This window comes from Salmo salar, chromosome 17 (genome assembly GCF_965601325.2).
Source record: "Salmo salar chromosome 17, fSalSal1, whole genome shotgun sequence".
Classification (NCBI taxonomy): domain Eukaryota; kingdom Metazoa; phylum Chordata; class Actinopteri; order Salmoniformes; family Salmonidae; genus Salmo; species Salmo salar.
In genome coordinates this window covers 15,812,540-15,838,089 of record NC_138307.1, presented here as the reverse complement: position 1 = coordinate 15,838,089, position 25,550 = coordinate 15,812,540, and the positions used below count along the sequence as shown (strand labels likewise).

General features: G+C 40.7%; 1 long non-coding RNA gene and 1 other non-coding gene across 2 annotated transcripts; both read right to left on the bottom strand.

Moving 5' to 3' along the window:
* Positions 1 to 11,946: 11,946 nt before the first annotated feature.
* On the bottom strand, positions 11,947 to 12,034 carry trnas-aga (transfer RNA serine (anticodon AGA)). The gene has a single exon. It is a non-coding gene; the product is annotated as a tRNA-Ser (tRNA).
* An 11,838-nt stretch (positions 12,035 to 23,872) lies between these two features.
* Positions 23,873 to 25,498, bottom strand: LOC123728167 (uncharacterized). The gene is made up of 2 exons (XR_014381122.1): positions 25,361 to 25,498; positions 23,873 to 25,073 (listed from the first exon to the last, which is right to left on the bottom strand). It is a non-coding gene; the product is annotated as an uncharacterized LOC123728167 (long non-coding RNA).
* Positions 25,499 to 25,550: the final 52 nt, after the last annotated feature.

Genomic DNA, 25,550 nt, shown 5'->3' with positions numbered 1-25,550 from the left:
TAGCAGTCAATATTAACCCTTGTCTTATTTTCAGTCTCATAATGAAAGTTGTAAATTCTTGGCTATCTTCACGAACCCTGGCTAACAAGTTGAATCAGCAATACAAAATTGGGTTTAATTATTTATTTACTAAATACCTAAACTAATCACACAGAATTACAAATACACCGAATACAAATTATGTCATACATGATGGCTGGTTACACAAAGGAAAGGGGGTTGGGCTTGAATGAAAGAGCGGGAAGACTTAGGAACAAAGAAACAGCAGCTATGCTATTGTAAATACATTATCTTATGCATTCTAAATTACCGCCCATTTGGAAAAGGAAAATGCAATAAATATTTACTCTGAGCTGCGCTTCGGTAGATTGGTCCTTTCCTAGCCCCCGTCTACAGCGGCCGCTGCTAACTCAACGGCTAGGAAGTATCACTTCTGTAGTGAATAAGCTCAAAGTTCATACCATTCGCCACCAAAGCTCACGCCGAGGTTGGCTTAGTTCTGTACTTGACGTGTGTCCTTCTAACGTAGAGGCTGCAGACCTCACGTACTGGAACATGTAGTTATCTTTTCGTCAAAGGCTTATATAGTGGAGAGGGGGAAGGATGTGTTTCATCGTTTATAACCCCTGTCTCTTCACAGGGGTGGGCCACCGATCAAGCAGGGCACTTTTCTTATGAAAACCCAATTCTCTCATTTGGAAGATTAAATTACATTTAATCTCCTAACAAACAATTTCAATATCAAACATTTCAATTGCATAACAATTCCATGTGACTCTGATAACTAGAGGGTGTATACTTTCCCAGGTACAGTTTATGTCGTCCTGTCATCAGTCATAATGTCTCAGATGACAACCGAACTGACATCCATACTCATTACGTTCCAAAGCATATTTCCAACTGGTTTTATTACCAAAATATGGTTCCTTTCCCCATTTGTTTGATGTTCCCAGACTCTCTATATTTAACAGGACAGCAGTCCTTCAGTAGGGTCAGTAAGAGAGGGGAAGGGAGAAAGGTATTTATGGGGGGGGTCATAAACCTTACCCACAGGCCAACGTCATGACAACACAAAAACAGCATAATTCGTAATGACTTCCCTGTGACAGATGGGCGCTAAATATTGTCAGACGTTGGATTTGAACCCACACCCCCAGGGGAGACTACAACTTTAACGCAGCACCTTAGATCGCTCGGCCATCCTGACTCCGTAGGAAAAACACAAGGTCTAAATCTGTAAGGACTACATGAGGTCTAAACTTCTATATTGTGACTTCCCTGACCACCAAATGTGTCTATTATAACATACTCGAATTTTCATTGTAATGACTTGCTGTAGAAAGTGTATCGGTAAAAGTAGAAATAGGAATATTATATTATTTATTTAACTTCACTCAGCCAGAACAAAATAAAGAAAGAAAGATAGAAGCCTAGGGTCAATATACATCGTCTCACCACTAAGGGTCCCTAAAGGAACATGACAACTGGAATTCATATCATGTACATATATTGTATTTTAGCTATATTTCCATGTTTGTGAACAGGGCTGAGCTTTATTCCTGAAATCAGACATCGGTTAAAAAAACAGTTGTCTAATAAAACAGTAATAACGTTTAATAGCTAAAACTGCCTTACGTTTATATTCCAAAGTTTGAGTGTGTGTGTGTGTGTCTTGCCAGCATACCTCTCGTAAGTAAAAAAGGGCCTAAAAGCATAACATTAATTAATCCATTCACTCATCACCTAACCTGTTATCCAATCAGGATCAAGGCTATAGAGAGTAAGACAATGTGTGTGTGTGTGTGTGTGTGTGTGTGTGTGTGTGTGTGTGTGTGTGTGTGTGTGTGTGTGTGTGTGTGTGTGTGTGTGTGTGTGTGTGTGTGTGTGTGCCACAAAACACTGATTTCCTGCAACATGTCCAGTTGCTCAATTGGTCATTAAACACTATGTTGTTATTCATGTTTGAAGACAGGGGAGAGATCCTGGTGGTTGATGTTGTAGTTGAAATTATTTGAATGCATACTGTATCATTACACATTTTGACAGAGAGAGAGATAGATAGATCATGATATGAGGATGGTCTGACATGTCTGCAGATTGAGTTTGATCTCTAGGTGTGGTCACTCTGATCTGTCTGTATCTGTGGTGCTACAGAGACTCTCTCCTCTGTAACCTGATTGGCTTTGTCCCCAGCGTACCTCTCGTAAGTAAAGAGGACCTAAACATGTAACTAACAAGTATATTTTATCCATTCATTAATAATTCATCACCTGTCCTGTTATCTACTCAGAACCAAGGCCACAGAGAGTAAGAAGAAAGAGGATGACACTCAGTGGTTGACCTACTGGGTGGTCTACGGATTCTTCAGTATCGCCGAAGCTTTCTCTGACATCTTCTTCTCCTGGTTCCCCCTTTTCTCCGGTTCCCCCTACTAAGCTGGCATGGTACCAAAGCGTGTGTCTGTGTGTCTGTGCAGGTGTCTGAGGATTTGGACTTATTAAGGAAGCAGGTGACACTAACGGTACAAACATGCCAACAATGTTCGCATTGATACCACCAAAACATTTGGATTTCTTGCATTGTGTCCTCTTACTCAAGTGGTTATTCAACACTATGTTGTTATTCCTGTTTGAAGAGAGGGGTGAGATGCTGGAGATTGAACTGGTCTTTATTTTAAACTTCATTGGGATAGGGGGCAGTATTTTCACGTTCGGATGAAAAGCGTGCCCAGAGTAAACTGCCTGCTACTCAGGCCCAGAAGCTAATATATGCATATTATTAGTAGATTCGGATAGAATACACTCTTAAGTTTCTAAAACTGTTTGAATGATGTCTGTGAGTATAACAGAACTCATATGGCAGGCAAAAACCTGAGAAAAATCCAACCAGGAAATGGGAAATCTGAGGTTGTAGTTTTTTCAAATGATTGCCTTTACAGTGTACAGTGACTAAGGGTTCATTTTGCACTTCCTAAAGCTTCCACTAGATGTCAACAGTCTTTAGAACCTTGTTTGAGGATTCTATGGTGAATTTGATGGGAATAACAGCCCAAGGAAGTAGGTGTCCCATTATAAGGCATGGGTACAGTCACGCACAAGGACTTGGGAGCGAGCTGAGTTCATATTCACTCCTAAAGAGAACGGATAGGTCCGGTTGGAATTTTATTGAAGATATATGTTAAAAACAACCTAAAGATTGATTCTATACATCGTTTGACATGTTTCTACAAACTGTAGTATAACTTTTTAGACTTTTTGTCTGGACTAAGTAAGCACGCGCGTTGTGGGTTTGATGGTGAACCTAACGCCCGAACAAAATGGATGTATTTGGACATAAATATGAACTTTATCGAACATTTATTGTGGAGCTGGGGTTCCTGGGGTCCCTGGGAGTGCCTTCACTTACCTAATCAAAGGTAAGTGAATATTTATAATGTAATTTCTTAGTTTTACTGACTCCAAGATGGCGGGTTTCTGTTTGCTAGTTGTTGGGTCTTCTGGGCTGTACTCAGATTATTGCAAATTGTGCTTTCGCCGTGAACCTTTTTTGATATCTGACAAAGCGGTAGCATTTAGGAGAAGTATATCTATAATTCTGTGCATAACACTTGTATATTGATCAAAGTTTATGATGAGTATTTCTGTAATATGTGTGCTCATTGCTCATTCACAACTAGGTTTGGAGGGAAAACATTTCTGAACATTACGCGCCAATGTAAAATGGTGTTTTTGGATATAAATATGAACTTTATCGAGCAAAACATACATGTATTGTGTAACATGAAGTCCTATGAGTGCCATCTGATGAAGATCATCAAAGGTTAGTGAATATTTTAGCTGTATTTTTGGTTTTTGTGATGCATCTAGTTGCTTGGAAGATGGCTGTGTTTTTTTTTGTGAAGTTTATTTCCTAACATAATCTAATTTTATGCTTTCGCCGTAAAGCCTTTTTTGAAATCGGACAATGTGGTTGGATTAACGAGAGTCTTATCTTTAAAATGGTGTAAAATAGTTGATTGTTTGAGAAAATGGAATTATGAGATTTTAGCTGTTTTGAATTTGGCGCTCTGATTTTCCACTGGCTGTTTTCAAAATCAATCCCGTTAACGGGATCCTGTCTCGAAGGGGTCTTCAACCTATTAAGGATCTCTACAGATCGGTGTCCCACCCGCGGGACGGTTGAGCTAATGTGTGCTAATGTGATTAGCATCAGGTTGTAAGTAACAAGAAAATTTCCCAGGACATAGACATATCTGATATTGGCAGAAAGCTTAAAATCTTGTTAATCTAACTGCACTGTCCAATTTACAGTAGCTATTACAGTGAAATAATATCATGCTATTGTTTGAGGAGAGCGCACAATTTTGAACATGAAAAGTTATTAATAAACAAATTAGGCACATTTGGGCAGTCTTGACACAAAATTTTGAACAGAAATGCAATAGTTTATTGAATCAGTCTAAAACTTTGCACATACACTAATGTCATCTAGTGGCCGGAATCTAAATTGCACCTGGGCTGGAATAATACATTATGGCCTTTCTCTTGCATTTTCAAAGATGACGGTACAAAAAATAATACAAAAGAACGGTTGTTTTTTTCTTTGTACAATTGGCCCAGCGTTGTCCTGGTTTGGCTGGTGTAGGCTGTCATTGTAAATAAGAATTTATTCTTAACGGAATTGTCTAGTTAGACTTATTTTAAATTGCTTAATCTTAAGGCTAAGAAATGTACAGAGCAATGCAGTTAACCCCCAACAACTGCTCCCTGGGTGGCAAAAATCCATCTTCATTATTCCCCATGTTGCTCCACCTCCACTTCCTGGAGGTGCCAGGTGGGGCCACAGAGCAGGTAGGTGCAGATTCTTCTCCACTGACATCAACGCTACAATGTGATACTGCACCTCAGTTACACTGAATGCAGATCTAGAGGAACTTGTTAAAAAGAGCAGAATGTTCTGTGGGTGTTATAATTGGGGTGATCTGTGCGCCAGCTTCCACTGCCAACAAGGAACACAACTGCTTTACACATTGCATTGTTGTGAACCACACTTATCTTCAGTCTAATCCAGCTGTACAGTTTTACCTGATGTAAATCCTTTTTATCATAACAAGCTGTCAAAAGGTTCCTGACATATATCTTAGACTTTAACAGTTGGTAATTTTTTATCATTTTTTATTCATTATGTTTTAACCTCCAGGCTCCTCCATCTTCTCCTGCCAACTCTGTCAGTCCACCAGACCCAACAATGCAGTCTCCACACCACTGCAGTAACAGCCATATCTTCACGTCACAAAGCTTCAGTACTATCTGAATGTGTTGTAAGTCCTGTACAGCACTCGGTATACAGTACATCACTTTTCAGACAATGTGTTCAGCTGCATTGCTAACCTAACCAACCCCCTCTGAATCTTCTCATTCAGGAAGTACCATCCAGCATCCTGTGGCAACCGCAATGTGAATCAAATCAAATAAATTAGAATATACATCCGCACTGACCCGTGAATCCGCACTGACCCATGATCACCACCGACCCGGGCTCTACAGAGGCAGCCTTGGATGCCCAGGCTTTGCACACGTTCAAGAACACATGATTTTGAAGAATCCCAGTGAGCAAAATGAACGTATTTAAAACCTCTTAAGGATCTCTACAGATCGGTGTCCCACCCGCGGGTCGGTTGAGTTAAGGTTGTAAGTAACAAGAACACATTTCCCAGGACATAGATATATCTGATATTGGCAGAAAGCTTTAATTCTTGTTACTCTAACTGCACTGTTCAATTTACAGTAGCTATTACAGTGAAAGAATACCATGCTATTGTTTGAGGAGAGTGCACAGTTATGAACTTGAAAAGTTATTAATAATCCAATTCGGCACATTTGGTCAGTCTTGGCACATTTTTTAATCAGAAATGCAATGTTTCATTGGATCAGTCTAAAACTTTGCACATACACTACTGCCATCTAGTGGCCAAAATCTAAATTGCGCCTGGGCAAGAATAATACATTATGGCCTTCCTCTTGCATTTCAAATATGATGGTACAAAAAAAATACAAAAAAAGGTTGGTTTTTTTCTTTGTATTGTCTTTTATTAGATCTAATGTGTTATATTCTCCTACATTAATTTCACATTTCCACAACCTACAAAGTGTTTCCTTTGAAATGGTATCAAGAATATGCAGTTTAATTTGGGTATGTCATTTTCGGTGAAAAGGGGCGGATTCTTAAGCTATTTTAAACGTCTTTTCAACCAAAATATGTATTTTCGACATCTTTTACTCACAGTAATGGCCTCCCGAGACCACCACACAGATGACTCTCAGCACACCAGTCCATATGACCAGGTGTGATGTTTTCTTGTGAGCTCAAGAAGAGGCTGTGTGGTTGTTGCAAAGTCTGGTATGAACCATGAGCAGTATTGTATCATGCCAAGTAGACTGATAACTTCCTAGGCATTTTGAGGTGCTGGCAGATTCTGTATGGCTTTGATTTTCTTTGGATCCGCCGAAATACCTTCCTCTGAGAAAACATAGCCGTAAAACTCAAGTGTTGTTTTGCTGTATTCACATTTTTCTTTGTTCAGCGTAAGATTTTTCTCTCTCAATCTCTGAAACTTAGCTTTGAGACTTGCGTTGTGTTCATCCTGAGATCTACCGTAGACTAGGATGTCATTGCTCATGTTTCTCACGTTGGGAATACCATGCAGCATTTGCTGTATTGCATCTTGAAACACCTCGGCAGCTGAATTTATGCCAGAGTTCAGTCTGGTGTATCTCAATAGGCCAGTATGTGTAGTGAAGGTTGTGATGTACCTTGAGTCTGGATGTAACTCAAGCTGGTGGTATCCAGCATTAAGATCTAGCTTGGAAAACACCACTTCTTCATTCAGATCATGGATGAGGTTGTCAACCGTTGGTGTGATGTGTTGTTCATGTTGAATTGCTGTGTTAGGAAGGCGCATGTCGACACAGACAAACTTTATCAGGCGTCTTGGGTTTTGGTGTGACCACTATTGGGGTCTCATGGCATTGGCCCGCCGATTTTTTCCGATGATGTCTTGGTTTTTTAGTGTGTCAAGCTCCTGTTGAACTTTTTCTCTCATGTGAAAAGGAATCCTGCTCTGTGGTCGTACTGTTGGTTGCACTGTGTCATCAATGTGCAGCTTCACTTGAAAGTCTGAGTTCTCCGTTACCTTGGAAGAGGTCCTGGTATTCATTGGTAAGCTGGCCTATGAATGCACCATCAGCTGGTATCCCTCCCACCATCTGGCTACTGTAAAACATGGAACGTGAATCCCACAGTATGACTCCACAGACTGGATTATGGCATAATGTTACTGCATTACAACTGGTTAAATCCACTTCAAGCAGTGTAGATGAAGGGGAGGAGACAGGTTAAATAAGTATTTTTAAGCCATGAGACAATTGAGACATGGATTGTGTATGTGTGATATTAAGAGGGTGAATGGGCAAGACAAAATATATTTAAGTGCCTTTGAACGAGGTATGGTAGCAGGTGCCAGGCGCACTGGTTTGTGTCAAGAACTGCAACGCTGCTGGGTTTTTCACACTCAGCAGATTCCCCTGTGTATCAAGAATGGTCCACCACCCAAAGGACATCCAGCCAACTTGAGGCAACTGTGGGAAGCATTGTAGTCAACATGGGCCAGCATCCCTCTGGAATGCTTTCGACACCTTGTAGAGTCCATGCCCTGACTAATTGAGGCTGTTCTGAAGGCAAAAAAGGGAGGTACAACTCAATATTAGGAAGGTGTTCATAATGTTTTGTACATAACTGATACGTGAAAGTGGAGGGCGCCCTCATGTGGTAAAAGTGATTCACATGCAATTTGAGGTGCCTTTGACAGGAGCTGACAAAAAACTAAACCGTTGGCTGCAGGATTCGAACATGCGCGCATGGCAGGAGCCTGATATAATGAAACTTAACTCCTTAACTTTTCCTATTGATTCTCTATGGTAAGTCTTATCACTATGGGTGTAATATATTTCTGGCCGCTGGTTGGTTCTGTCTCGGTTTCGTGGCTCTGTTAGACACCCCATAGGCCAATCTAGAAAGGACACTTTCAGTCTGTCTCTATACTATAACAGGAGCTACCTCACGGAGCAAGGAAGGGCATGAAGCGAGACGGTGGATGGTGGTTGGAAGAGCGCGCTTGTTTGAAATGGAAAAGCGTCATGTAAGCTTTTGATAAAGAAGAGCATCAAGACGAAGCAGCTGCTTTATAAGTGGGATGCACTGTTCAAATCAAATTGTATTGGCCACATACGCATGGTTAGCAGATGTTATTGTGAGTGTAGCGAAATGCTTATGCTTGTAGACCAGACAGTGCAGCAGTATCTAACAGGTAATATCTAACAATTCCACAACAAAACCTAATATACACAATCTAGTAAAGGAATGGAATAAGAATGTATAAGTATCAAATATATGGTTGAGCAGTGACAGAGCGGCTAAGATGCAATAGATAGTAAAGAATAGATAGTGAATGATACATGATATACATATGAGATGAGTAATGCGACTTATTTAAGTGACTAGTGTTACATTTATTAAATTGTCCAATGGTATCAAGTCTGTAGGTAGGCAGCTTCCTCTCTGTGCTAGTGGTGTCTGAATAGAAGCTGATAGAAGCTGTTTTTCAATCTCTCTGTCCCAGCTTTAATGCACCTGTACTGATCTCGCCTTCTGGATGGACGTTGGGTGAACATACAGTGGCTCGTGGTTGTTGTCCTTGATGATCTTTTTTGCCTTCCTGTGACATCGGGTGTTGTAGGTGTCCTGGAGGGCAGGTAGTTTGCCCCCGGTGATGCGTTATGCAGACTGCACCACCGTCTGGAGAGCCTTGCGGTTGTGGGTGATGCAGTTGCCGTACCAGGTGGTGATACAGCACGACAGGATGTACTTGATTATGCATCTGTAAAGGTTAGTGAGGGTTTTAGGTGTTAAGCCAAATTTCTTTGGCCTCCTGAGATTGAAGAGGCGCTGTTGCGCCTTCTTCACCACACTGTCTGTGTGGGTGGACCATTTCAGTTTGTCAGTGATGTGTACACCGAGGAACTTGAAGCTTCCAACTTCTCCACTGCGGTCTCATCAATGTGGATAGGGGGGTGCTCCCTCTGCTGTTGCCTGAAGTCCACGATCATCTCCTTAGTTTTGATGACGTTGAGTGAGAGGTTATTTCCCTGGCACCACACTCCCAGAGCCCTCACCTACTCCCTCTGGGCCGTCTCATCATTGTTGGTAATCAAGCCTACTACTGTTGTGTCGTCTGCAAACTTGATGCTTGAGTTGGAGGCGTGCTTGGCCATGCAGTCATGGGTGAAAAGGGAGTACAGGAGGGGGCTGAGCACGCACCCTTGTGGGACCCCAGTGTTGAGGATCGGCGAAATAGGTGTTGTTTCCTACCTTCACCACCTGGGGGCGACACGTCAGGAAGTCCAGGACCCAATTGCACAGGGAGGGGTTCAGACTCAGGGCCTCAAGCTTGATGATGAGCTTGGAGGGTACTATGGTGTTAAATGCTGAACAGCATTCTAACATAGGTATTCCTTTTGTCCAGATGGGACAGGGCAGTGTGGTGGCGATTGCATCTTCTGCGGATCTATTGGCGCGGTAAGCAAATTGAAGTTGGTCTAGGGTGGCAGGTAAGGTGGAAGTGATATGATCCTTGACTAGTCTCTCAAAGCACTTCATGATGACAGATGTGAGTGCTACGGGGCGATAGTCATTTAGTTAATTTACCTTTGCTTTCTTAGGTACAGGGACAATGGTGGCTATCTTGAAGCATGTGGGGACAACAGACTGGGATAGGGAGAGATTGAATATATCTGTAAACACACCAGCCAGCTAGTCTGCGCATGCTCTGAGGACGCGGCTAGGGATGCCATCTGTACCGGCAGCCTTGCGAGGGTTAACAACCTTAAATGTCTTACTCACGTCGGCCACGGAGGAGGAGAGCCTATAGTCGTTGATTGCGGGCCGTGTTGGTGGCACTGTACTATCCTCAAAACGAGCGAAGAAGGTGTTCATCCTGTCTGGAAGCAACAGCGACATCCCAACTATAAATACAGTAAAGTACACACAACTGAAGGGTCATTTTTCTTCAACAAAATACTGTTTTTTAGACAACTTTTTAGGCATTCAAGGTGTTGGTCTGATGGGAATCTGTGATGTCATATTTCTTGAGAACCAATAAGAGGAAGAATTGAGCACAAAAGAGTAAGGCCCTCACTTGTGCCTTGTCATGACATATCTGGACCACCTGTTGAGATGTGCCTCTTGTTAAGTAAATCAGGTGTTACATCAGGTGAAAAGGAGACGAGTGACTTTTTAAGTAAATAAAAAGCTATTTATTTACATTCACATATGAAACTGTTTACACTAAACAGATCTTTAACCACTTTTAGGTTTGTTGCATGAAGAAATTAATGAATAGGTGTTGATAATGAAGCATGTAACTGCCGAGGCAGAATATTGAAAGTGGAACATTCCATTTTATGTGTTTATCTTCAGATTTAGCCTTTATTGACTATACATCTCACAGGATATAGATGCCTTGCTCTGAAGAGGCACTTAGTTAATCGCAGTGGATTCCCCTCCTCTCCTGTAAAACTAGTCAATATCAGTGGATCCCTTACTATCCTGAAAAACGAGTTAATCACAGTGGATCCCCTCTTCTCTTGTAAAACTAGTTAATCACAGTGGATCCCCTCCTCTCCTCTAAAGCTTGTTAATAACAGTGGATCCCCTCCTCTCCTGTAAAACTGGTAAATATCAGTGGATCCCGTCCTCTCCTGTAAAACTAGTTAATCACACTGGGTTTCCTCCTCTCCTGTAAAACTCCTGTAAAACTGGTGGTGGTCCGAACAAAGGATCCGCTTCGGGAAAGTCGTATTCCTGGTCGTAATGTTGGTAAGTTGACGTCGCTCTTATAGCCAACAGTTCTTCCCGGCTGTGTGTAATAACACTTAAGATTTTCTGGGCTAACAATGTAAGAAATAATACATAAAAAATGAAATACTGCATAGTTTCCTAAGGACTCGAAGCGAGGCGACCATCTCTGTCGTCGCCATCTTGCTGTGGCGACCACCAAAGGCGTCTAATATAACATGCTTTATTTTTCGTTTTAATGACTTGCTGTAGAAAGTGTATCGGTAAAAGTAGAAATAGGAATATTATATTATTCATTTTTCCTCACTCAGCCAGAACAAAAGAAAGAAAGAGGCCCAGGGTGCAGTTCAGGGTGCAGATACATCATCTCACCAATAAGGGTCGCTAAAGGAACATTGGAACTGGTATTCATATCATGTACATAATATTTATTTTAGCTGTATTTCCATGTTTGTGAACAGGACTGATCATTATCCCGGAAATCAGACATATGTTAAAAAAACAGTAGTCTAATAAAACAGTAATAACATTTAATAGCTAAAACTGCCTTACATTTATATTCGAATGTGTGTGTGTGTGTGTGTGTGTGTGTGTCTAACCAGCAAACCTCTCTAAGTAAAAGGGGCCTTTGGTAGTAGTAGGTGCCTTTGGTGGTAGTAGGTGCCAAGCGCACCAGTTTGTGTCAAGAACTGCAAAGCTGCTGGGTTTTTCAAATTCATCAGTTTCCTGTGTGTATCAAGAATTGTCCACGACTCAAAGGGCATCCAGCCAACTTGACACAACTGTGGGAAGCATTGGAGTCAACATGGGCCAGCATCCATCTGGAATGCTTTCGACACCTTGTAGAGTCCATGCCCTGACTAATTGAGGCTGTTCTGAGGGCAAAAAAGGGGGGTGCAACTCAATATTAGGAAGGTGTTCATAATGTTTTGTACATAGCTGAGACGTGAAAGTGGAGGGCGCCCTCATGTTGTAAAATGGGCTTCACATGTTTGGTAATAGAGGAGGTGCCCTTGACATGAACTGACAAAAAAACTCTGCCGTTGTCAGCAGGATTCAAACCTGCGTGGGAAGATCCCAATGGATATCTAGTCCATTGCCTTAACCACTCGGCCACGACAGATATTGAGACAATAATGTGTCTCCTCTATCTAGACTATAGTAGTAGTAACTTCTGGCTAATTTAACTTATTTACTACAACAACACAGCATGATTCATAATGACTTCCCAGTGACAGACGGGCGCTAAAGATTTGACAGAAGTGTGATTCAAACCCACTCCTCCAGGGGAGACTGCGACCTGAAAGCAGCACCTTAGACCGCTCGTCCATCCTGACTCAGTAAGGATCACACAAGGTGTAAACCCATAAGGACTATACGAGGTCTAAACTTTTACATTCTGACGTACTCCGACCACCAAATGTGTCTATTATAACACACTTCATTTGTCATTGTAATGACTTGCTGTAGAAAGTGTATCAGTAAAAGTTGAAATAGGAATATTATATTATTTATTTTTCTTCACTCAGCCAGAACAAAAGAAAGAAACAGAGGCCCAGGGTGTAGATACATCTTCTCACCGCTAAACAAACATGGGAAGTTGTATTCAAATCATTTTTTTAAACATTTATTTAACTTGGTAAATCAATTAAACAAATTCTTATTTTCAATGACAGCCTTGTTCAGGGGGAGAACAACAGATTTTTACCTTGGGGATTCAATCTTGCAAACTTTCAGTTACAAGTCCAACACTCTAACCACTAGGCTAGCTGCCGCCTCATGTACATATACTGTATTTTAGCTGTATTTCCATGTTTGTGAACAGGGCTGATCATTATTAATGACTTCATTCATCACCTGTTCTGTCATCCAGTCAGAACCAAGGCCATAGAGAGTAAAAAGAAAGGTAATGACACTCAGTAGTTGACCTACTGGGTGGTCTACAGATTCAAATCAAATCAAACTTTATTTGTCACATGAGCAGAATACCTTGAGTCTTCTTTGGTATGACGCTATAAGCTTGGTACACCTGTTATTGTTTCTCCCATTCTTCTCTGCAGTTCCTCTCAAGCTCTGTGATCTCTCTGTACTTTGCTCCGTTCATCGTTCCCTAGATCCTTCCTAGTCTTCCAGTCCCTGCCTCTGAAAAACATCCCCACAGCATGGTGCCATCGTAAGGATGGTGCCGGGCTTTTGATGGGGTCATGATAGGGTCTGCACCAAATGATTGATGTATTATAATAATTGATTATAATATGTTGTATTAATAGAAGGGGAAGGGTTATAAGACCCCTCCCCCTCCACATTTATAGGGTCCTAGACTACAGATTAACAATATATATATTCATTATAAGGTTTTAAAATTGTTCCACAGTCTTTTCTAAGTCTCTACCTCTTATAAAGAAACAATCTGAGAAATGTGTGAATTATTGCATGGGGTCTGTGAGAAAGCACCTCAAAGATAAACACAGAACCCTGCAGGGGAGTAAAAGAGATAAGAGACTAGTCAGACATACCTCTATACATCATCTTGGGGGAGTGGACATTTACTGCTGAGCCTTAGAAAACACTGGAACTATTGTAACTCTTGCAAGTTTGTATAGCTGTTTATGCATGGGCTTGTCTGATGAGTAGAAGGTAATGACGTATGCAGTGACATCACTAGGGCTGGACTTCGGGCTTAATAAAATATCTTGGGACTTTTCCTATGGGGTAGAACTCAGGAGAAACATTGGTTGTATGTGTGATGTTTGATCTTTGACTTCTGTCTACAGCTATATTTTGATTGAAATTGTTATGATTTATAAGTGCACATTTCGAGTGTCCTTATTTGTTAAGTATAAAAATGGAGCACAGCAAAAACAGAACCAACACTTTCTCTACAAGTGACGCTTGGCATTCAGTCCAAAGAGTTCAATCTTGGTTTTATCAGACCAGAGAATCTTGTTTGTCATGGTCTGAGAGTCCTTTAGGTGCCTTTTGGCAAACTCTGAGTGGGCTGTCATGCCTTTTACTGACGAGTGGCTTCCGTCTGGCCACTCTACCATAAAGGCCTGATTGGTGGAGTGCTGCAGAGATGGTTCTGCTTCTGGAAGGTTCTCCCATCTCCACAGAGGAACTCTGGAGCTATGTCAAAGTGACCATCGGGTTCCTTGTCACCTCCCTGACCAAGGCCCTTCACCCCTGATTGCTCAGTTTGGCCGGGCAGCCATCTCTAGGAATAGTCTTGGTGGTTCCAAACTTCTTCCATTTAAGAATGATGGAGGCCACTGTGTTCTTGGGGACCTTCAATGCTGCAGAACTTTTTTGGTACCCTTCCCCAGATCTGTGCCTTGACACAATCCTGTCTCGGAGCTCTACGGACAATTCCTTCGGCCTCATGGCTTGTTTTTTTCTCTTGACATGCACTGTCATCTGTGGGACCGTATATAGACAGGTGTGTGCCTTTCCAAATCATGTCCAATCAATTGAATATACCACAGGTGTACTCGTCAAATTGTAAAAACATCTCAAGGATGATCAATGGAAACAGGTTGCACCAGAGCTCACTTTAGAAAATGTGAAGGTGTCTGAATACTTTCTGAATGCACTGTATATACAGTACTGGTCAAAAGTTTGGACACACCTACTCATTGCATGGTTTTTCTTTATTTTTACTATTTACTACATTGTAGAATAATAGTGAAGACATCAAAACTATGAAATAACACATTTGGAATCATGTAGTAACCAAAAAAGCATTAAACAAATAAAAATATATTTTATGTTTGAGATTCTTCAAAGTAGCCACCGTTTGCCTTGATGACAGCTTTGCACACTCTTGGCACTCTCTCAACCAGCTTCATGAGGTAATCACCTGGAATGCATTTCAGTTTTAATACTTGGCTGCAAATCCTTTGCAGTCAATGACTGCCTGAAGTCTGGAACCCATAGACATCACCAGATGCTGGGTTTCTGCCCTGGTGATGCTCTCTCAGGCCTTTATTGCAGCTGTCTTCAGTTCCTGCTTGTTCTTGGGCTGTTTTGTCTTCAGTTTTGCCTTCAGCAAGTGAAATGCATGCTCAATTGGATTCAGGTCAGGTGATTGCCTTGGCCATTGCAGAACATTCCACTTGTTTGTCTTAAAAAAGTATTGGGTTGCTTTCGCAATATGCTTCAGGTCATTGTCCATCTGCACTGTGAAGCACCGTCCAATGGGTTTTGAAGCATTTGGCTGAATCTGAGCAGATAATATAGTCCTAAACCCTTCAGAATTCATCCTGCTGCTTTTGTCAGCAGTCACATCATCAATAAATACAAGGGAACCAGTTCCATTGGCAGCCATACAAGCCCACGCAATAACACTACCTCCACCATGCTTCACAGATGAGGTGGTATGCTTCGGATTATGAGCAGTTCCTTTCCATCTCCATACTCTTCTTTTCCCATCATTCTGGTACAAGTTGATCTTTGTCTCATCTGTCCATAGGATGTTGTTCCAGAACTGTACAGGCTTTTTTAGATTTAATCTGGTCTTCCTGTTTTTGAGGCTTACTAATGGTTTACATCTTGTGGTTAACACTCTGGTGAAGTCTTCTCTTGAATGTTGACTTTGACACATACGTCTAGGGTGTTCTTGATCTGGACAACTGTTGTGAAGGGGTTTTTCTTCACCAGGGAAAGAATTCTTCTGTCATCCACCACAGTTGTTTTCCATGGTCTTACGGGCCTTTTGGTGTTCCTGAGCTCACCAGTGTGTTATTTCTTTTTAAGAATGTACCAAATAATTGATTTGGCCACACCTAATGTTTTTGCTATCTCTCTGGGTTTGTTTAGATTTTTCATCCTAATGATGGCTTGCTTCACTGGCAGTGACAGCTCTTTGGACTTCATATTGAGGGTTAACAGCAACAGATTCTAATTGCAAATGCCACATTTGAAATCAATTCTAGACCTTTTATCTGCTTACTTGTAAATGAACTAATGAGGGAATAACACACACCTGGCCATGGAACAGCTGAGCAGCCAATTGTTCAATTACTTTTGGTACCTTAAAAAGGGAGGGACCAGATACAAAAAGTGCTGTAATTCCTACACCGTTCCCTGCGATTTGGATGTAAATACCCTTAAATTAAAGTCTGCACTTTCAGCTCATATTTATATTCATGATTTAATATTTATGGGCCTGACTGTAAATGCTTCACAGAGTTCAAGTAACAGACACATCTCAACATCAACTGTTCAGAGGAGTGAATCAGGCCTTCATGGTCGAATTGCTGCAAAGAAACTACTACTAAAGGACACCAATAAGAAGAAGAGACTTCCTTGGGCCAAGAAACACGAGCAATGGACATTAAACTGGTTGAAATCTGTCCTTTGGTCTGATGAGTCCAAATATGAGATTTTTGGTTCCAACCGCCGTGTCTTTGTGAGACACAGAGTAGGTGAACGGATGATCTCCACATATGTAGTTCCCAGCCTGAATCATGGAGGAGGAGGTGTGATGGTATGGGGGTGCTTTGCTGGTGAAACAGTCTGTGATTTACTTAGAATTCAAGGCACATTTAACCAGCATGGCTACCACAGCATTCTGCAGCGATATGCCATCCCATCTAGATTGGGCTTAGTGGGACTATCATTTGTTTTTCAACAGGACAAGGACCCAACACACCTCCAGGCTGTGTAAGTGCTATTTGACCAAGAAGGAGAGTGATGGAGTGCTGCTTCAGATGATCTGGCATCCACAATCCCCCGACCTTAACCAAATTGAGATGGTTTGGGATGAGTCATACCGCAGAGTGAAGGAAAATCAGCCAACAAGTGCTCTGCATATGTGGGAACTCCTTCAAGACTGTTGGAAAAGCATTCCAGGTGAAGCTGGTTAAGAGAATGCCAAGAGAATGCAAAGCTGACATCAAGGCAAAGGGTGGCTATTTGAAGAATCTCAAATATAAAATTTGTTTAACACTTTTTTGGTTGCTACATAATTCCATGTGTTATTTCATAGTTTTGATGTCTTCACTGTTATTCTACAGTGTAGAAAATAATAAAAATTAAGAAAAACCTCTGAATGAGTAGGTGTTCTAAATCTTTTGACCGGTAGTATATATTTGACACATATTTAAACCCTTTTTTTGTTGCATCAAAAAGTTACTAAGTTTGTATGGGTTATATTCAGACGAGTCCCGTGACACTTATGGTGTTCGTGAGAGTCTCCCCTTTTCATATTAGTTTGCAGCTTGAAAGGTTCAGAGATTGGCTGACCTTCTATTCATTCAGACAAGCCTCCACTCATCCAGGTGAGAAATCTACAATCAGGTTTATCTTGTTTTCCCAGAAATTTGTTAGGAACTATTAGTCATTCATGCAGTTGAATTAAAATGGTATCAAAGCCAGTGCCAAACTCAGCTAAACTAATGCCAAAGACAAGACGTTGAGAGGGGGAGAGGGAGTGGGAGAGAAGGGGGAGGAGAGAGGGGGAGAGAAGGGGTAGGAGAGAGGAGGAGAGAGAGTGGGAGGAGAGAGGGGGAGAGAGCTGGAGAGAAGGGGAGGCAAAAAATCCTCAATAAATCAAGTCAATTTGATTTCCCAGAGTAAAACTACATGCACTTGTATGACTCTTTGATGACAGTACAGCGAGTTCATTCAAAATTCCAGAAACAGGCATAAAATCACCAGCTAAATCAATTAATGCAATAAATCAAAAATCACAAAACCAATTACGATAAGCAAACAAATCATTGATATGATACATTTGTCTAGCTCCCCGGAACTCATCATGAGGGGTTGCAGTGGCTTGTGTGTCTGCGTGCCCACATCGATCCCCCCCACTTGTGAGCAAAACATTTTAGCAGCACCGACCCCTCCCCCCCACATTGTGACAGTGAAGAGAAAACAAAAGTTGGAATGTTCGTTTCTTGCCATTATACACATTTTGCCATGCGGCGGAGAGAAGATTTTGCTATTTTATAACTGATTTCATGCAATTCTACTTATTTTGCCATAGGGCAGAGAAATTAATGAGCAGTTTTACACATCATTTTCTGTAATTCTACACATTTTGTCATAGGATGGAGGCAAATGTTTTGCCGTTTTTTTATATGATAACTGATGATCAATGTGCTCCACCCCAGTCGGTAATTTGATCATGCTTACTACAAATTTAGATTGGTAAATTAATCTAGCGGCCAGCAATCTAAAAAATGTTTTGCTGACATGGGCTTATTGAGTGACTGCTGATGCACAACCAAATTTCGAAATTGTATTATATTATTCTAACTCTCAACAGTAAGCTAAGACATTGACTGAGTTCCTAATATGCATATTTTTTAATTGGTCCGTGGGCCTACAAAACTTGCCCATCCCCGCCCTAGGCTTTCTAAACCACAAATGCATTCTCATCTCAGGCTTGAGAAAGTAGAAATGCAAATGGTCCCCAACCCACTCAAGTGAGGTGCAGATGTTAGTTCAAATAGTAACAGGTGCAGGCTATTGATTTTCCCCTAGAGGCCCAAAGGCCTTATCTTTCAAACCCAATAAACCTTGTTCTAATTAACCTCAAAACAGACTAACTTCAACCATTTCACTATATTACTTCAGTCACATATTAACATTCACATCTAACATTTCATTATTAATTTAATCAATTTCAGTACCAATTCATTTCTTGTTTTTTTTCTCCTCTTTTAAAATCAATATCCATTGTTCATATCAATGTTCATTGTCCTCCATATTCTTAGTGTGAGTAAAACTTCTTCGTGTGTGTGTGAGTGGATACAGATCTTCCAGCAAGTGCTCTCTACTACTAGAACGTCCCAGAAAACTAAAGCTCACTATGCAGCCACGCCCAGTTTGATCACCTGATAAATAACCAACACCACTCCTTTTCCAATTCTCGAAGTGAGCAAGGAGGAGCAGCATGGAGGTAAGAGTAGTACTTTTTGCATTTTTTATTAATGTTTTCTAAACAGGTAAAGAAAATGACGTTAACCTACATGTACAGTATATGTTAATTACAATAGTCTGTTAATCAAAATATTACAAACATCCTTTACTGTTGTCTGGCCCATTAGAAATAGTGATGTTAAAGATACTGCTTGTGTTTTTCATTATATGACCGTATGGGAAGATGAAAAAAAACATGTGACTTTCTCTTCATGTTAGTTTAATGTGAAAACAAGGTTAATCTAAATCTGTTCTTTATTCCCCCCAGAATAATGGATATGAAAATGAGAAAATTGGCATAGAAGTATGGTAAAATAAATAAACATTATCCTGATAAATCTTCAAATTCTAATGAATATTCTACCTTCAAGAACTTCTCAACAAAAGAATGCTCTAAGTTAATCGAACAAATTATACCACCATCAGTTGATGATACTTTTAAAACTTTAACTTTTTATCAAGAGTTTGATTCTAGCGAAGTACAAGATCACACAGAGCTATATAAGCAAAATACTACTAATAAAACAATACGTTTATAGTTGGAATAATCTTGTTATAAAATTACATTTTAAAATGCACAGTATGGCTATATTTAAAATTTTTGAGAATTCTAACAGGATAGCAAAAGCAAACCTCATTGAATACGTACCTTTGAAGTCATCTGAAGACCAGACCAAATATCTCTATTACAAGTATGGTAGGGACCCAAAAATGAAGCAGACGATACTGTCGAAGGTTGATAAATTCATTCTTGAAGAAATTTGTAAATTTCCAATTTACCCCAAAAGGAAATATTCTTATTATGTAGCATTGCTTCACACTATGAAAGATATAACCATTCACAAAAATGGAGCAAATCATACATACATTATAGCAGGACTGTTTAATGGACAGGAATGACCTCTATTGTACACCTGTGTTCAGAATGAATCACTTTATTGAGGACGGCAATGTTATTAAAGTGACTGACATTTCAATTCCTGAAGAAAAAATGTCATATAGTACATTATGTAATAAGTTTCCAACATCACTAGACTTCCGACGGTTTCTCATTTACTTCATCAATGGAGATCAAGAAAGCCTTTTTTATTATATGCATAATGCATTTCTTGCAACTGCTTTAGTGGCGATGTTAATCTCAGAGGTAATCAGAAATCCAATTAGGATATTTAATAACAGAATTGCAATTCAAATGAATACATTAAAAATGTAATGACTTCCGCCAGATCCTGCCATCTCTAGCTGGGGGAACCTGGAAAGCTCAAAAACCCTATGGTCCTAAATTTTTTTAAAGAAACCAAGAATTTCTCAAAAATGTGGAATTCAATGATTTACCGTTAATTGATTGACCTTCTGCTGTCGGAGATCACATACACTGACTTAAAGTGGTTGAGATGGAAATGGAAGCAGAACCATTTCCATTATTTTTTTGTTTCATAATAGATTCTCTTTTAATTCAACATTTTTAGAGATGCTTAATAGGTCGATTCTGGATGGTTGCGCTAACGTAGGCTAATGCAATTAGCATGAGGTTGTAAGTAACAAGAACATTTCCCAGGACATAGACATATCAGATATTGGCAGAAAGCCAAACAGGTTCAATTCTTGTTCATCCAACTGCACTATCCAATTTATAGTAGCTATTACAATGAAAGAATACGATGCTATTGTTTGAGGAGAGCGCACAATTTTGAACATGAAAACGTATTAATAAACAAACTAGGCAGTCTTGAAACAACATTTTGAACTGAAATCCAATGGTTCATTGGATCAGTCTTAAATGTTTCATACACTGATGCCATCTAGTGGCCAAAATCTAAATTGCACCTGGGCTGGAATAATACATTATGGCCTTTCTCTTGCATTTTCAAAGATGATGGTACAAAAAACACAAAAGAATGGTTGTTTTTTTCTTTGTACAATTGGCCCAGTGTTGTCCTTGTTTGGCTGGTGTAGGCTGTCATTGTAAATAAGAACTGAATGGTCTAGTTAAAATTTAGCAATTTAAAATAAATCTAAGCCTAAGAAATTTACAGAGCAAGGCAGTTAACCCCCAACAGCTGCTCCCTGGGTGGCAAAAATTCATCTTCATTATTCCCCATGTTGCTCCACCTCCACTTCCTGGAGGAGCCACAGAGCAGGTAGGTGCAGATTCTTCTCCACTGACGTCAATGCTACAATACAGTACTGTACCTCAGTTACACTGAATGCAAATCTAGAGGAAGTTGTTATATAGAGCAGAATGTTCTGTGGGTGTTATGATTGGGGTGATCTGTGCGCCAGCTTCCACTTCCAACAAGTAACACAAGTGCTTTACACATTGCATTGTTTTCAACCATACACATCTTCAGTCTAATCCAGCTGTCCAGTTTTACCTGATGTAAATATTTTTTGTCATAAGCTGTCAACAGGTTCCTGACAAACAGTGAGGGAAAAAAGTATTTGATCCCCTGCTGATTTTGTACGTTTGCCCACTGACAAAGAAATGATCAGTGTATAATTTTAATGGTAGGTTTATTTGAACAGTGAGAGACAGAATAACAAAAAATCCACAAAAACGCATGTCAAAAATGTTATAAATTGATTGGAATTTTAATGAGGGAAATAAGTACTTGACCTCTCTGCAAAACATGACTTAGTACTTGGTGGCAAAACCCTTGTTGGCAATCACAGAGGTCAGACGTTTGTAGTTGGCCACCAGGTTTGCACACATCTCAGGAGGGATTTTGTCCCACTCCTCTTTGCAGATCTTCTCCAAGTCATTTAGGCTTCGAGGCTGACGTTTGGCAACTCGAACCTTCAGCTCCCTCCACAGATTTTATATGGGATTATGGTCTGGAGATTGGCTAGGCCACTCCAGGAACTTAATGTGCTTCTTCTTGAGCCACTCCTTTGTTGCCTTGGCCGTGTGTTTTGGGTCATTGTCATGCTGGAATACTCATCCACGACCCATTTTCAATTACCTGGCTGAGGGAAGGAGGTTCACACCCAAGATTTGACGGTACATTGCCCCGTCCATCGTCCCTTTGATGCGGTGAAGTTGTCCTGTCCCCTTAGCAGAAAAACACCCCCAAAGCATAATGTTTCCACCTCCATGTTTGACGGTGGGGATGGGGTTCTTGGTGTCATGGGCAGCATTCCTCCTCGCAAATAATCACACTAACTGTTGTCACCTTCTCACCAAGCTGCTTGGCGATGGTCTTGTAGCCCATTCCAGCCTTGTGTAGGTCTACAATCTTGTCCCTGACATCCTTGGAGAGCGCTTTGGTCTTGGCCATGGTGGAGAGTTTGGAATCTGATTGATTGATTGCTTCTGTGGACAGGTGTCTTTTATACAGGTAACAAACTGAGATTAGGAGCACTCCCTTTAAGAGTGTGCTCCTAATCTCAGCTCGTTACCTGTATAAAAGACACCTGGGAGCCAGAAATCTTTCTGATTGAGAGGGGGTCAAATACTTATTTCCCTCATTAAAATGCCAATCAATTTATAACATTTTTGACATGCGTTTTTCATGATTTTTTGTTGTTGTTATTCTGTCTCTCACTCTTGAAATAAACCTACCATTAAAATTATAGACTGATCATTTCTTTGTCAGTGGGCAAACGTACAAAATCAGCAGGGGGTCAAATACTTTTTTCCCTCACTGTATATCTTAGACTTTAACTGTTGGTATTTTATTTTTCTGAATTTTTATTCATCATGTTTTGACCTCCAGGCTCCTCCATCTTCTCCTGCCAACTCTGTCAGTCCACCAGACCCTACAATGCAGCCTCCACACCACTGCAGTAACAGCCATATCTTCACGTCACAAAGCTTCAGTACTATCTGAATGTGTTTTAAGTCCTGTACAGCACTCGGTATACAGTACATCACTTTTGAGACAATGTGTTCAGCTGCATTGCTAACCTAATCAACCCCCTCTGAATCTTCTAATTCAGGAAGTATCATCCAGCATCCTGTGGCAACCGCAATGTGAATCAAATCAAATAAACTAGAATATACATCCGCACTGACCCGTGAATCCGCACTGACCCATGGTCACCACCGACCCGGGCTCTACAGAGGCAGCCTTGGACGCCCAGGCTTTGCACACGTTCAAGGACACAAGATTGAAGGATCCCAGTGAGCAAATTACTTATTTTTAATCCTCTTAAGGATCTCTACAGATTGGTGTCCCACCCGTGGGATGGTTGAGCTAATGTGTGCTAATGCGATTAGCATGAGGTTGTAAGTAACAAGAACATTTCCCAGGACATAGACATATCTGATAGTGGCAATAAGCTTTAACCTCTTACATCTAGACGTTCCGCTAGCGGAACACCTGCTCCAATATCCAATGATGGGCGTGGCGCGAAATACAAACTCCTCTAAAATCCGAAAACTTCAATTTTTCAAACATATGACTATTTTACACCATTTTAAAGACAAGACTCTCGTTAATCTAACCACACTGTCCGATTTCAAAAAGGCTTTACAGCGAAAGCAAAACATTAGATTATGTCAGCAGAGTACCCAGCCAGAAATAATCAGACACCCATTTTTCAAGCTAGCATATAATGTCACAAAAACCAAAACCACAGCTAAATGCAGCACTAACCTTTGATGATCTTCATCAGATGACACTCCTAGGACATTATGGTATACAATACATGCATTTTTTGTTCAATTAAGTTCATATTTATATCAAAAACCAGCTTTTACATTAGCATGTGACGTTCAGAACTAGCATTCCCACCGAACACTTCCGGTGAATTTACTAAATTACTCACGATAAACGTTCATAAAAAATATAACAATTATTTTAAGAATTATAGATACAGAACTCCTTTATGCAATCGCGGTGTCCGATTTTAAAATAGCTTTTCGGTGAAAGCACATTTTGCAATATTCTGAGTAGATAGCCCGGCCATCACAGGCTTTTTTCATAGGTTGGAGGCTAATGTTTTGCAGTTTTTTTATATGATAACTGATGATCAATGTGCCCCACCCATCGGTAATGTCACGGTTGTCGTATGGATTAGACCAAAACGCAGCGGGAATATGTATACTCATCTTTTTATTTTGAAGAAGGAAAAACAACTAAATACATATACAAAAAAAGAACAAAACGAAACAGTCCTGTCAGGTGCAACAAACACTAAAACAAGGAACAACTACCCACAAAAAATCCCATAGAAAAACACCCCTCTTAAATAGGACCTTCAATTAGAAGCAACTAGGAGCAGCTGCTTCCAATTGTAGGTCAACCCCATTAACTAAACATAGAACTAGACATACTAGATAAACATAGAAATATACTAACATAGAACATAGCCCAACAAACCCCGAAACACTCTAAACAAACACACCCCTGCCACGTCCTGACCAAACTACAATAACAAATAACCCCTTATACTGGACGTGACAGTACTCTCCTCTCTCCCCCCCCCCCCCCCTGAAGGTGCAGACCCTGGATGCACCTTACACAAAAATAAACACACACAAAAAAAATCTTAACTAAAGGGAGGGGAGGGAGGGTGGCCACCGTCACCGACGGTTCTTGTGCTACACCCCCCCCCCCCCTCCCCAACCTCCTACTACGGAGGTGGGTCAGGCTCCGGCCTTACTCCAACCTAACCTGTCCACCCCCGCTAAATACTTATTAAATTTTACCCCTCCCGAAGTCTCTGGGCTATGGCGCATCGCTGGAGACATCGGGCTGAAGGACGACTCTGGCTGCGCCGGCTCCGGACTGTGGGCCGTCTCCCTCTCGGCTCCGGACTGTGGGCCGTCTCACTCTCGGCTCCGGACTGTGGGCCGTCTCCCTCTCGGCTCCGGACTGTGGGCCGTCTCACAGTTAGTTTTCAACACTGGAGAATTTGTACAAACGTTGCTGTCTGTCTCTGACATTTGCAACATTATTTCAACATTCAAATTCGATCTCCAGCTGTCGGGATGAGATAGACATGCTAATGTATATTATTAAAGGTGAAGTTTTTAAACATCACATTTTAGTCAGTTAGCAGAAGCTCTTATCCATATCGACTTACAAGAGCAAGAGTTAACCTGTCCACCCCCAGCTTTTCTCAACCAGTCGAAATCATGAATCAGCATCATTTTTATGGATATATACACAAATAATTATCAATCGAAAACGTAAAATATTTATGAAGTGCACCTAGTTTGCTGTCTTTCCAGCTTCAGTTTGAAGTGATTGTGTTAGTTGTGTTGTTGGCTAGCTCTTCTGAACAACAGTGTCCTGTCGAGAGAGCACATTTTCTATGCCAGTTAAAATCGTGCATCATTAGCTCATTGTTATAGATGTATCCAAATAAATGTAAATAGAAAACATCTTAAACAAATGCAAATACTTTGCTGTTATTCTGGCTGCACTTTTTGACATGACTGTAAGTTAGCCACAGTTGGCTAGCTAGCAAGCAAGGGATAAGAACGTTTCCAGCCAGTATGGCAATGGAACATTTAAAAAGAACGACTGGGTCACATCGTAAACTTCTGACTTCAACTGTATATCCTCCAAACACTCACTTCTTTGGCGTCATCACTTAACTATGTTGTTATTCCTGTTTGAAGAGAGGGGAGAGATCCTGGAGATTGAAGTTGTTGTTTAACTTATTTTAATGCCTAATGTTTGCCATCTTTCATTGTGAAGTGTGTTGCGATTTTACAAATGCACATGAAATAAAGTTTAATCTATAAAGTTTCATAGGGAACTGAA